Genomic DNA, 13,866 nt, shown 5'->3' with positions numbered 1-13,866 from the left:
CTATGGGCACACACACACACCACCATCACCACACGAATTTGACTGCCTCACGCTTGCTAGGCGTTCACTGTACCACTTGAGCCACTCTAGCCGTAGGACAGAAAGCATCTTAAAAAGCCTATGATTTCCCCCTAAAAGAAGGTTGGAGGCATGGCTCAAAGCATTAGAGTGCCTGCCTACGCAGAACAAAGCTGAGTCAAGCCCCTGTGCCACCAAAGGAAAAAATACATGTAAGTTGCTGATTGTAAGAAACAAGGCTCCTCGTTCTAATGAACTCTTAACTATGTGATAGTCGCTTTTTAACTATATTTTTGAGTTAGCACTTAATATGCCCTAGCTTTTCAGGTCGGAATTTGGCACACTGAAGGATCAGGAACTATTTTAGGTTTAATAGACATCTGCTGTCTGGGAACTGCTCAACTGTTACAAAGTAGCCAAGGGCAAATGCAAACAGGTGAGGCTATGTTCCAATAAAATTTTATAGGCCTGCCATACATGTGAATTTAATATGACTTTCATATGTCACAGCTCTTGATATTTTTTCCTAAATTTAACAAATGTAAAAACTGCTAAACTTGGAGGTTCATCTCACCATATTATTTTTGCAGACCCACCCACTGATGGGGTGGGTACCGGAAGGAAGCAACCAATGGGTTAGGCCAGGAAAGAGGAAAGGCCCCAGCTACACAGGTCAGGTAGCTGAGACCCCCATGCTGTGTGTCAATCTGGAGGGGAACACATGGCACAGTGTGGGAAGTACCTGAGGACTTGCCAAGAATGATTCCTGACTCCTCCCCTCCCAGGTAAGGAAGAGAGCACCTACTTGCCTCAGGCCTGGCTTTCAGGTTTGCAAAATTAGTAACCCAAGGAACTCGGTATGGTTATTATCCAAATGACATCCTGGGAATCCCAAGTTGTAAAATAATTAATTGTGTGAAAGTTCACTACCTGGCTTTGATCTGAGGGCAAAGTCAGAGGCTGTGATTTTTTTTTTTCTTTTAAATTTGAGCATGTTGTTACATTCTCTTCTGCTTAGAATTCTCTGCTTCAGTTTGCTCCTAGAATAAAAAGTCTTAGGGTTTTCAGTGGAGAAACAAACTTTTTGGTGTACATGCATGGTAATAGTAGCTTTTCATTCTTGCTGAACCTTCCAGTTATGTAAGAAAAAAACAGGTAGGGAGACTGAGCTACTTTGGGGAACCTTGAGTGTTGATGGGAACCAACTCAAGTTGAAGTACTGGAACATTTACCTTCTAGAGATGGCCCTGTTTTCTCTGTAGAGTTTCTCATACTTTAACTTGGGTCTTACAGTTTAAATTTCTCATGGAGGGCTAGGGGTGAAACCCAGTGCCCCTGGTATGCTGGGCAAGTGCTCTACTACTGAGTGTACCCCTCAGCCCTAGTTTCTAAGTTTCGAAGTATGTGTGGAACAGTGAGTACTTTAGTGAGTGGTGAGACCAGGAAATTAGTACTTCTGTTCTTTGCTTCTCAGTTGCACATCTGTGTTCCTTGTCTCTTCCTAGTACTTGAGGTACAGGGAAGAGAAGTCAGAGGTTTTGAAAAAGTGGTTCAATTTTCCTCTAGAGAAATGTTCTGGGATTTTTTGCAGGGGGAGGTGGGTTGGTTGTTTGTTTGTTTGCAATACTGGGGATTGAGCCCAAGTCCTCACATGTGCTAGGCAGGTGCTGTACCACTGAGTTAAATCCTCAACCCCACCTTGGAAAAACTTTAAAAAATATTAGACCACTTGCTTAGCATGCTCAAGACCCTGGGTAACACCCCCAGCACTGCAAAAACTGATGCAATAATACTAATGCAGAAATTCTGGTTTAGTTGGGGGTGGGGACGCATCTGCATTTTTTTTTTTTTTTGTGGCTACTGGGGTTTGAACTCAGAACCTCATTCTTGCTAGGCAGGTGCTCTACCACTTGAATCACTCCACCAGCCCTTTTTTGTGTTGGGTATTTCTAAGATAGAGGCTCACAAACTATTTGTCTGTCCAGCCTGACTTCAAACCGTGATCCTCCTGATCTTGGCCTCCCAAGTAGCTAGGATTACAGGCATGAGCCACCGGCGTTAGCATACCTGCATTTTTATAGTGTTTGGTTTGCAGCAGAATTGGAGCTTCTTTCCAGGTGCCCTATTTCCTTAGGCCATATGTCACAGTGATTTTTTTTTTTTATTTTAGCAAACAACTTGATATGTATGACTTTCTTAATCTAAGGTACATTTGAAGAGATAATATGCTTCTATTAATATTCTTGTGTTTGGTGGGAAGAGTCTCTTAATCAAGTTGTATTCTAAATAATGTCTACATCTTAAAGAGATAGTGTCAGGATACTATCTGTTTTCGGACAATTCTTCATCTGTGTGTGTCCAGTCTTTTTGAAAGTACTGAATTTCATTAGAATATTAAGTGCCTTTTATGAGCAAAAACCAGTGTGCTAAAAGATCAATGTACAATATATTATTTCATTTTTTAGCCATACAGTGGAATAGTTAAGAACACTCATGTTCAAAGTCATGGGTAATGAAGGGAGAATCAAGCCCTTGAGCTACTCCAGCAGCCCTATTTTTGTGAAGAGTTTTTCAAGATAGGGTCTCTTGAACTGTTGCCCAGGCTGACTTCAAACCGTGATCTCTCCTGAGTACCTAGGATTATAGGCGTGAGTCACCGGTGCACGGCTTAAATGGAGTTTTTAAAAATGCTTTAGTTACAGATGACTTTCCCAGGAGACGTGGTTCATGAGGTGCCTCTTTCAAGGGATGGTGTGAGCTCTGTTAGACTGAAGAGCGATCCTAGGGGCTGCCCTGATGAGCAGGCGGCGGCGCTGTGCTGAGCTCTTGGCTTGCAGAGCTCCATCTTCACCTGCACACTTGCTGTCCTCCCAGCTTGTCTCTGACAGTGTGGCTCTACAGGACCTGAGTAACAGGCAGGAAGTCGGTTTCCTCCTCCCGAGAGCAGTAGAGAAAACCCCCAGATATTGTTGACTTTTCCTTAATGGAAAGAAAATAAGCCCATAAATGCAGTAGCTGACCCCTGCTAGACAGTAAGTGCAATGAACTGTGCAGACTCCATGCTCTTGCCCAGTTTTCCTCTTGCTACTGTGTACAGTGTACAAAAAAACTCTTTCCTGCTGGCCCTCCTCTGTGTCCACAGTGCCCTTCTGTGAGTCTTGGCTGCCTCGCCTGCGTCTACTTGGCTTGGGACCTGAGGGTGACCTTTGTCCCATAAGTTTCAGAACACTGTGTAACTGCAGCCTGGCAAGTTTCCTCCACTTTGCTCAGCCTTAGCCAACCCTGAACCAGACAGGAGCCTTTTTTTTTTTTTTTCCTTTTAATTCCAGGTCCCAAAAAATCACAAACATTTCATTAAGTGGTGTGATTCCAGAAGGTTTCCCCAGATCTTGTCAGGGAAGGGGAGCCAGGGGACCTCTGAAGGGGTTCTTCCCATACAAGCTCCTCTGGACTCGACTCTCAGATGACCTACAACATGTGGGCTGCGTGCCTCAGGAGAACCAAAGTGACCTTCCTACTGCTTCTGAAGCCTTGAACTTCAGATGACTGCTGCTTAGATCCCTAAGAATCTTTAAATACATCGAGCTGTGGAATTGAGGGGTAGAGAACAGAGCTGTGCCTGGAGTGGCCAGCGCCAAACAGGTGATCCAGTGAGGGATGGCTGTCCTCCCCCACGCCGGGTCATTGTTGCTGTTCAGTGCTCCAGGGATATTTTTAAACAGCAGAGGCTGTTTAATCTACAAGTGACATTTAGTTACAGCAGTGAGCGGCCCGCAGGCTTAGATTCCAGGCCTCAGCAAACAAGGAGCTTGGAAAATGTCGCCTTGAACACAGAGGGGAGAGAACATGGAGAAAGCAAGGCTGAGGCACTGAAGTGGTAAGTCAGTCCGTCCCTCCCCTGGTCACTGGGCACAAAGTCAGCGTCCAAAGGAGTGGGATTAAGTGGAGCGTGAGAGCAGCCCCCATTAAAAGCTGGCACTTGGCGGTCCCAGGGGACTCCCCAAGAGAGCTACTGAACAGTTTGGTATAAAACTCTCCCAACCTTTGAGTCTGTGCCCTCACATAGTTCACAGTTCTTTCATTATTAGCAATTATTTTTAGACATAAATGGGCTTCCATATAGATAAGGTGACCAACCATCTCAAATTATTCAGGACTGGGAAGAATTACCAGGATTTAGAACTTTTAAGAACTGAAAGGTAGGGGCGTTTCCTAAGTCACGTTGTTCTGACTGTGACAGCAAGCTCTTTATAAGATCTGCTTTCTTTACTGACTTCTATAAGTCTTCAAGGGAAAGACCCCACTGATTGGAGAGGCAGGCGTCCCAATCTGTGACTTTCTTTGAGAAACTCTGGGAAGCCATCGTGGGTTGCTTGAAGGTGTTTTATTTGTTCCTGTTCAGGAGTTGTGTAATCTCCTCTGTACTTTCATCACCTTTAGGTCTGAGGAAGAAATTAAAGTATTGCATCACATAAGATTCCCAGGCAACACTGAGATAGAAACGTTTTAATCTTCTGAAATGGTTCCACCCCAGTAGAAACTTCGGGATACCTTGTTCTAATGCTGTCTCTGAATTTTGGGTTGGACTCCACCTCACAGGCGGGGTCGTTTATACGCAGAGAAACCTGCATTGATCTGAAAAACATACACGTTTACATCTTGTTTCGTAGGTCTCGGCTTGGGTGGTAGCAAACTGACTGCCATAAAGTGAGACAGTTTTCCAGGCAGCTGTGCATTTATTCTAAGGATTGAGGGCTTGTGGCTGAACACAGTGGGGAAACTGAGGCACTGATTATTGGGTAGCTGGACCATGCCAGGTGTTTATTATGTTAACTTGCCATAATTCTCAGGGCAGTCCTAGGAAGGAGATGTTACTCGATTCCACAAGCCAGAGAATTTTCATGATAGGCTCTGGTTAATCAGATGACAAATAGCAAAGACCCCACCAGGTCTGCTCCGCTCTTTAACACCTGCTCTGTGGACTACACAGTTTAGTCCTGGTACCCAGGCTTGGTTCCATGGGTTCACCCAGGATTTGAGTCACTCCTGTCTAACTTATTAAAGTTCTGTCTTTTTAAGGGACTATAATTCATGAATGACACCCTGGGCCTCACTCTCTTCAGAAATAAATCAGTCACAGACTCCAACACTAACTACAACAATCAAGTGTAGGAAACCACCTCACCGCATCTCGTAGGCCTTCCCCTCTTGGTTAAAGGAAGGCTGCTGTCTTATTTGCACCCTCTCAGCAGGGTAGGGCAGTGCCAGCCCAAGCTAGGTGGAAAAGGGCTGTGGGTCCAGTCAGAGACAGAAACCTGGGCTGCCCCTGTGCAACACCGAGCCTTCACAGCAGGACCTCTCTGGGCCTCTACTGTACTGACATGCTAAGGGACTCTCAGGATAGGGCTTTAGGATTTGGCCCTAGAAGCAGTTTTTCTGGCAAATGTGGAAAAAATCTCTTAGGACCGAGTTTCCATGCCGGCCCTTTCCTTGGAAACACTGAGCAATTAAATTTCACACCATACATGATCCTGGGAGACAGGATGGAGAGTGGATAGGGGCTGCAGACTGGAGCTCTTGAGCAGGGCTCAAGGGATGTGTGTGTGTGTGTGTGTGTGTGTGTGTGTGTGTGTGTGAGAGAGAGAGAGAGAGAGAGAGAGAGAGAGAGAGAGACGAAGAGAATGGAGATTTCCCAGGGTTCTGGGTGAATCAGAACAGGGAGACGCTACAGGCTGTTGTACTTACTCACCTTGGGGAAAGGTGGGCATTGAGGAAGGGGTGGAGAAAACACAAGAGAGTGCACGTGTATGCATACACTGGCCTGCACGAGTGTACACTGGAGTTGAGTGGAAAGCTCAGTCCCAGCTTTCCACTCCTCAGTGATGTGCCCCTCTGTGCCTCATCTTGTTTGTCAAATGAGCACACATGTCATAGAGCTTTGTGGACATTTAAAGGAAAAGAGTAAAGTGCTCAGCCTAACAGTGCGTAGTGACCTCCCATCAAATAGCAGCTTTTATTATTATTGGCTGGCTTTTGTTGGTTAAGAATCTGCTAGGTACCTCCCACTATGTCTACACTGGATTTACAAAACCCACTTTTTAGAGTTGTTTTTCAAATTCCCACTTTCTGGGAAGGAGTCTTGGGTTTGATTTCCAGCACTGCAAATAAACAAAAACAAAAGCTGGAGGAAAGCAAGCCACTTACTCGAAACCTCTGACCTCTCCTCCCTTCATTGTAAATACCAGTGAGAGAGAAGGAATACAGGAGATGTGCAGCAGAATCGAAGAGAAAATCAGGAGTTGCTGGTAAGTCAGGGCACAGCGGGATTTTAAGCACTGCCTGTTCTCACGGAGTTTACTCTCTTGTCAAGGACACTGGTTACACATAATAGTTACCCACATAGCTACCACCTGTAATGAGTCCCAGGGGAAGAGCCAGGGAGCCTCCAGGGCAGAGAGCAACAGCAGGCAGGTGATTGCCAGAGCCTCAGGTGGGTGACTCGTGCCCCTCGGGACTCTGAGACAGGAAGATCCTCTAGGTAGGCAGAGGGTGGGCTCAGCATGAAGACACTTGAACTAGGAGCAGACATCCAACCAATGTGAACTGCCCGTTCTGTCTGTGTGTCCTTGCCGTCAGCAAGTGTGCATTCTGCGGTTGAGATCAGTGAGGTACTGGGGAGAATTCCATCGGCTCAGTGGATTTGGATTTGTGACATGAGGACAGGAACCTGTCGTGGAGAACAAGAAAGACCTGGGAGTGTCAGGGTAGGCGTGAGGTGGCAGCACTGAAGCCAAAGACAGAAAAAGAAGCAAGAGCTAACAAGCGTGTGTGTGTGTGTGTGTGTGTGTGTGTGTGTGTGGAGAAGATTCCAGAACATTTCTGGAATAGTGCAGAGGGACTTGGAGGGACCAGATCACCAAGTCCATGTAGATTGTGGGAAGGAGTAAAATGAGAAGCCATTGGAAAGTTATAATTGGGGCTGAGGGCATGACTCCAGTGCTAGAGCACCTACCTAGCAAGCACGAGGCCCTGAGTTCAAACCCCGGTACTGCCAAAAAAAAGAGCAAAGTCATGATTCAGTTCAACCACATGAGGTGAGGGGAAGGAGTGTGCAAGATTAATTTTTTCAATGAGTTCCCATTTCAATAAAATAAGGCTCCTATACACAGGGTGCCACGAGATGACAATGATTAAGTGCTTAATTCAGAGCTTGGCACAGAGGAAGGAGCAAGAGGCATTAGCTAAGTGTCTTCAGGTTTCAGTCCGCAGGCAGGATGTCTTATATTTTGTTTTACGGAGTTTTAATTTGTTAGTATACACACGTGAACTTTTTGACTCTTTCAAAGGCAGAGTGAGTAGCAAAACGAACTCAAGCATTCTCCACCTCACTTCAGAGCTCACCAATGTCCTCCTCTTCAAGTTTCCTCTACCTGCACATACACCTGTTTTCCCTCTTCCCCAATATGTTATTACAAAACTTTTTAAACACACAATTTGAAAGATTTTTACAGTGAGTTACTCATAAAGTTACTTCGATCCTAGCATTAGTAGTTTACTGTTTGCTTTCCTGCATCTATGGTCTCTTTAGTTTTTGTTTGTTTTACTACTTGGAAAGGTTAAAGCAGAGGGGACTTTAGTATGCTGACTAAAGAAATTCAGGGAAAACAGGTGTTTTGAGATCTGCTCCCCTAAAGCTTCAATTCCAAATGTGGCAGTTAGGATGAGGAACTTAGTCTGGTATGTTGTCCAAAGCAGATGTCTCTCGTGCAGGTCTCAACCACACCGTGAGGAAGGTGCCATTTTCTTCCTCAGTCCATGTTCAGAGAACTGAGTTAGAGTTCACCTTGGAGCAAGGGAGGATGTGCTTCAGAACCTAGTAATCCTGTTCACTTGGGGCCTTCAGCTGTAGGATGCCAGAACATTGAGGACCCCACACTTGGGCATCCTTGCCCTGCAACACTGATGCACATTAAACCAAGCTTTGTAAGATCTTTCCACCACAGAAGCTGATTATGAAGTGATTGTGTATTTAGGTGCCTGTGTTGGGCCCAATTATACAAAAGATGTAATTCATGCTCACACCTACCCTGTAATTGTGAGTGTCTAGGCTAATTGGGACAATTAGGTTTGCCCATAGGTTCAGACCTGTGCTTGTCAAGTTACCTAAACAAGCAGTTTGCATGGTTTTACTAATTAGGTCGTGACTATGAGGTGAGAGAGAAACTCAGGCAGAGCCAGGCCCAAGCCAGTTCCTATCAAATAGAAGCACCTGTGTCTCCCCTCCCCACCCCGCTTTTAACTAAACCTGCACATCTGACTCCATAAAGGACAGCTGGGCATTTAGGATTATGGCATAAAGTGTGACAGGTAACGTGGGGTGGTGTGTGGGTGCACTCACCACATAGCTGAGCGCCTGCTGTCCCTGCCGGTCTCCCCTTGGTTCTAGGGGCTGCATCTTCCCCAAAAACTGCCTACACCCCCAGCGGCCGGGTGCCAGTCTGGGTCGTGACCATGTTGCTTGAGGTTTAAAGGACCGCCCACAATAGGCAGGCAGCCCCAGTTATGCACGCACAGGCTTAATCCCAGATGCCACGTGCAGGCGTGGCGGGGCTCTCTAAATTTTTTACGTATTTCACATAAAGAGCAGACATCAGTATCTTTAACCTCCCCCCAACAAAACCTTCATACTATCATGAACTCGAGTTCTCTTTTTCTGGAGTATTTTAAAGAAAAGCTCAGCCAACTAAATGCTTTAGTTCATATCTCTAAAAGATGAAAAAATTTTAAACCATTTTCAAAATGACAATAACTCTGTAATCTTGTAAGTCATCCCTTGGGGTCTGTAAGGGGTTGGTTCCAGTTTCCCCCCTTCCCACCAATCCAGGAACCCAGACCCTCTATAGTCATTTCTGTAAAATGCCATGAAGCTTACATAGAACCTATGAACGTTCCCCATGTAATTTATTTATTTGGCTGTACTGGGATTTGAACTCTTGCTAGGCAAGTGCTCTACCACTTGAGTTCTGCCTCCAAGCCGTTTTTGCTTTAGGTTATTTTTAGATGGGGTCTTGTGTTTTGGTCCAGTCCAGCCTGGACCACAGTCCTCCCATGTAGCTGGGAACACAGGTGCAGGTTTACCATGCCTGGCTTATTTGTTGAAATGGGGTCTTCAAAACTTTTTTCCCAGCTGGCCTTGACTACAGTCCTCTAGTTCTCTGCCATCTGAGTAGCTGGGATTATAAGTGTGAGCCACTGTGCTTGGCTTCCCCCATATACGTCAAATCACTTCAAGCTTACTTATAATACGTAATATAGTCATAAATGCTATATAAATCACTGTTAAAACTGTATTGCTTAGGGAATATTAACCAAAAAAAAGTCTGCCTGTGTTCAGTACAGATACACTTCTTTTTTTTCAAATATTTTCAATCTGTGGCTGTGGAACCCATGGATATGGGTAGCTGATGGTACGTACCTAGCTCACGCGCCGAGTTCTCCAATTGTCTAAAAGATGTCTTTGAACCCATTCCAGTCAGGACCCACAAGAGATCTGTTAAATCCAAAGTGACAATAGTCACCACCCTTCTCTATTAAACACCAGTTACTTACTGAGCAAACTGAGCCATTTGCCCTGTAAGGTTTCCCACATCGTGGATTTGGCTGATGGCTGCTCACAAGTGTGAGTCAAAGCGTGTCCCTCTGTGCTGTAAATAAGCAGGTGATCTGGAGGCTCCACTGATTCGGGTTCAAATCTTCAGCAAGAGAAGTGCGGAAGCGTGGCTCTGTTTCCTGTCACATCACCTCAAGAAGAACATGTCAGATTTCCCCACTTCAGTGATGCTGGCTCTCAGGTGAATTTGGGGACATCAGCCTGATCCCTTGGAAAGTTCCCCAGCAGCCTTTCACCAGTGGTTCAACAAGTCATGGATGGCTTGTTGTGAATGGTGGATTTCCGCCTCCATGGATCCCATGTCTTCTGGCCATCATTGTCCTACTGACATGACTTTTACCATTTGAAAGTGACCGGCCGGGAGAGGTTGTATACTTGCTTGGTCACACTTTTTTTTTTCTTAAATCTATTTTCAGAATAGTGAGCAGCGCTCTGGCAACTTCCAAAGGTGTCAGTGACGTTTTTGTTTTTAAATAATATGACCTCATGATTTTTTAATAGATATTTGATGTGCCTCAATCCATTGCCAGCCCATTCTTTCCTGACCCTTTTTTTGGCAGGGCAAGCCGCTGGAGGATCCCTGCTTTCAGGGCAGGACAAGGTATTGGCCCCCGTCCTCAGCCTAGCCATCTCTCCAAGGGGCCCTGCTTCCTTTCTGTGAGAAGGGTACTTAGAAGTCATAACTGGACTCTAGGCAAGTCTGTGAATTTCTTTTCTCTTTGGTTTTTTTGAGACAGACTGGCCTGGAATTTTCTGTAACTCAGGCTGGCCTCCTGAGTGCTGGGATTACAGGCATGTACCACTATACCTGGCTGGCTGTGAATTTCTTTAGAGGTATTTTTTGTTCCTCTGTGCATAATGAACTGGACGAATAAGACTGGGGACAGGGAGATGGGTCCAGTAGCTTATGCAGTGACCCAAATGAGATGTAACAGTAGCTTGAACTTGAACTTGATCTTAAATAAAGCACTTAGCACAGTGCCTGGAATACTGTGGTAGGCATAGCAAATGTTAACACAATCTCATTATTTGATTTACTTATGTTAGTTCACTCTATCTCACCAAAACTGTAAGGAAGGCATCCTTATCAGACTCATATACACAATGAAACCTAGGCTTGGAGGTGAAGAAACTTGCTACAGTCATGGGAATGAACAACCAGCTGCTCCAATCTCCAGACTCCGGCTGACGCACTGCACTGCCCGTGGGGTCCCTAATCTTGAGGTTAAAAATAACTTAAGATTGGGCTGGTGGAGTGGCTCAAGTGGCAGAGCGGCTGCTTAGCAAGCATGAAGCCCTGAGTTCAAACCCCAGTACCATCAAAAAAAAAAAATGACTAAGATTAGTTTCTGACATAGAATCGATCAGTAAGGCTGCCTGCTTACTTCATCAGATGTAATCTGAAATTCCAATGGGGGCTCCAGAGGTGGCCGTCCTTGAGACCTTCTCCGTGCACCTGGCACTTGTTCATTGTTGCCTGCTAGCAAGATGAGGTGACCCTTGCTAGCCTTTATGCTCTTGAGCTGCTAAGATCTTCTTGAGGCTGCCATTGCTCAGACAGGACAGCTGCAGACAAATAACCAACACCAAAGGTGTTCCTGGCTGCTGGCAGTGCCAAGACCTAACTCCGGGCTTTTGGATCTAGAGTTGTATTTGCTTTTGTCTTGGAAAGGTTGCTCCTTTTTAGGAAGGAAAATCACCCTTGGAGCTCAATGAATTGCACCAACATTTGAATCCAGATTTCCAAAGCTGGTCAAAGCCCTTGGGACAGCCCGGAAGCAGAGTTGCTATCCTCAGTGAGAAAGGTGTGGTTCGGTGGGAGCAGGTGGCTAGACCTCTGCAGCAGGGTTCTGCGTGGGATGGACAGCTCACCTGTATGTGATGAGTCCCTTACTCAGTTTCCCCACTGCTGTCAGGCCGAATGCTGCAATGGGCTATCCCAGGAGTGGCTTGGGCCCAGGCCCTTCAGCCAGTGTGGTTGGTGGACATGGTCCCTACCGCAGCAGCTGACATCAGGATGAAGTGTTGCATAAGATGCCTTGGTTTCCTGAAGGCCAGTGCTACCTTGAGCACGAATGAACAGAACGCAACAGTGATAGCAGTCTACATGACTGTGAACTTCATCTGTTCCAGGTCAAGCAATCACCCACGCAAGCTCACTTAATTACCCCAGCAGGCTGGTGAGATTGGTGCTGTTGGTATTCCCATGTGGTAGATGGGAAATTAAGGCTCACCTAACTCCTCTGCATGTGATCCTAAAGCTGGTAGGTCGGTAGTGGAACCAAGGCCATCAGAGTGCAGCATCTGAGCTCTTTGCCAGTCGCTGTTGCTCACCATACCCCAAGAAGGACATGGGAATCCCTTAATGCATCCTGTGGCACTGTCTAGCACCGTCTGCTGCCCCCTGCCCCACCCACCCTCTTCTCAGCTCCAGGCAGACTGGCCTTGTGGGTCCTGGAGAGTGCAGACTCCTTCCTACTGAGCCTTGCTGCATTTCACTCTATCTGCTTTGAATACTTGACCTTCACCTTCCTGCCCGGCTCCTTCAGTTGTTGGCATTGTACTTCTTGCCCTCTTGGCAGAAATTCTTGCTTTCAGAGAGCCTCCCCTGCCTTGCACGCCAGCACGGCATCCCATCATGTGCTCTCGTGTGGCCACCACAGGCCTCTCCTTTGTGGCCGCCATCCTGATTGGGCCCTTGAATGAGGCTGTGATTTCATTTGTTTCCCAGTGAGATCACAGACCCAGGAGGGCTGGGCAGGTCTATTCCCTTTTGGCCCTGAGTCTAAGGTAGCTGGCTCCCAGCAGGTGCTCAGGCAGTGTTCTCACGAGTGAGTGAATGGCTGAAGAAGGCAGAGGCACAGCACAGCAGAGGGGGGAGGAGAGCAGAATTCCACCTGTGAAGGTGGCAGGGACTCAGGACTGAGGCCAGCTGGAGAGTTGTCTCTGCAGACTCTGCAGGAGGCCTTGGAGACAGTGCAACACATTTATCCCTGGAGGTGGGAGACCAGCTGCTCATACCTTCCTCCAAGGCAGAGGCCAACCTGGAACCATTCAGGCCTGCGTACCTGGGTCAGGAGATTGACCACATCAAAAGTTCAGTTTGGAGCTGGATGTCATAGTTCATGCCTGTAATACCAGCTGTTCAGGAGGTGGAGATAGGAGGACGCAGTTGGAGGCCAACCAGGGCAAAAAAAAAAATTTAGCGAGACCCTATTTCAAAAAAAACAAGCTGGGTATGATGGTGTATGCCTGTAATCTCAGTACTGCAGAGGTGGTAGTAGGAGGATCTCAGTCAGTCCAAGGCCATCCCAGGCAAAAATAGACCCTATATGAAAAATCAACTAAAGCAAAAATGGGGGCTGGTGGAGTGGCTCAAATGGCAGAGCCTGCCTAGCAAGTGTGAGGGCCTGAGTTCAAACCCCAATACCACCAAAAAAATTCCACTCTCCAAATAACCTAAACAGTGCCCCTTCCGCCTGTCACTCCAAAACAGAATCCTCATGAGCATTGCTGGGATCAGGACAGGTGGGACATTGGTTCATCCTGCTAAAGGCCCTGAGGCTTCTCCCCATACGGTCCCTGCCCTGCCATTCCCCCCAGAAAGCTCATGGCTGGAGACCTGGGGCTATCCCCGACATGGGAATCTCCCTGTCCTGTCTGGGCCAGCTAATCCCTAGAGAGTGGCCCTGACACCTGACCAGGATGGCAGGTGCCCATGAACCCACTGGGGGTACATTTCCACTCATTGGTGGAGGAGGTGCTCACGACTCGAGGTGCTCACGACTCAAGGTGCCCCACGATGGCCACCTGCCATCCTTCTTGTGTACCAAGAAGGGAGAAGGTCATGTGGAGTGATTGAACAACCTTGGTTGATTCTCACAATAATCCTCTGAAGTGGGCCTATTGGGCATTTTCCTTCTTTTCTCCATGAGGTCACTGAGGTTGGCATGGGTGACAGAGCATCACATCCTGCCTGAGGTTCCCTGCTATCACTAAGATGGGCAGAGCCAAATTGCAAACCCAGCCGTGGGGATCTGATCTGTTGAACTCTCACCCACCCCAGACACAGGCACCATCCCTGTCCCCACTCTGGAAGAGGAGACTGAAGATCTGAGAGGGCATTTCCCAAGGTTCAGCCTCTTGTGGATGGCTTAGAACCAACCAGGGTACACAGT

At 46.9% G+C, this 13,866-nt stretch overlaps 1 protein-coding gene and 1 non-coding gene across 5 annotated transcripts in view; one reads left to right on the top strand and one right to left on the bottom strand.

Annotated features, from left to right (window-relative positions):
- The first annotated feature begins 3,357 nt into the window (after positions 1-3,357).
- The window catches only part of Acacb (acetyl-CoA carboxylase beta), a 129,201-nt gene continuing 118,692 nt past the window's right edge, over positions 3,358-13,866 (top strand). For 2 of the 4 annotated variants that reach the window (XR_012443411.1, XM_074060566.1), the window contains exon 1: positions 3,359-3,895. The gene's annotated coding sequence lies outside the window, so the exon portion shown is untranslated. Of the gene's footprint in view, positions 3,896-4,310; positions 6,324-13,866 lie in introns of those variants that run through there. The other 2 variants (XM_074060570.1, XM_074060569.1) reach the window with 2 other exon arrangements.
- Positions 8,528-8,629, bottom strand: LOC141419125 (small nucleolar RNA SNORA76). Its single transcript, XR_012443785.1, has one exon. It is a non-coding gene; the product is annotated as a small nucleolar RNA SNORA76 (small nucleolar RNA).

The sequence above is a fragment of the Castor canadensis genome, chromosome 18 (assembly GCF_047511655.1).
Source record: "Castor canadensis chromosome 18, mCasCan1.hap1v2, whole genome shotgun sequence".
Classification (NCBI taxonomy): Eukaryota; Metazoa; Chordata; class Mammalia; order Rodentia; family Castoridae; genus Castor; species Castor canadensis.
This window is presented reverse-complemented; position numbering and strand designations above follow the sequence as displayed.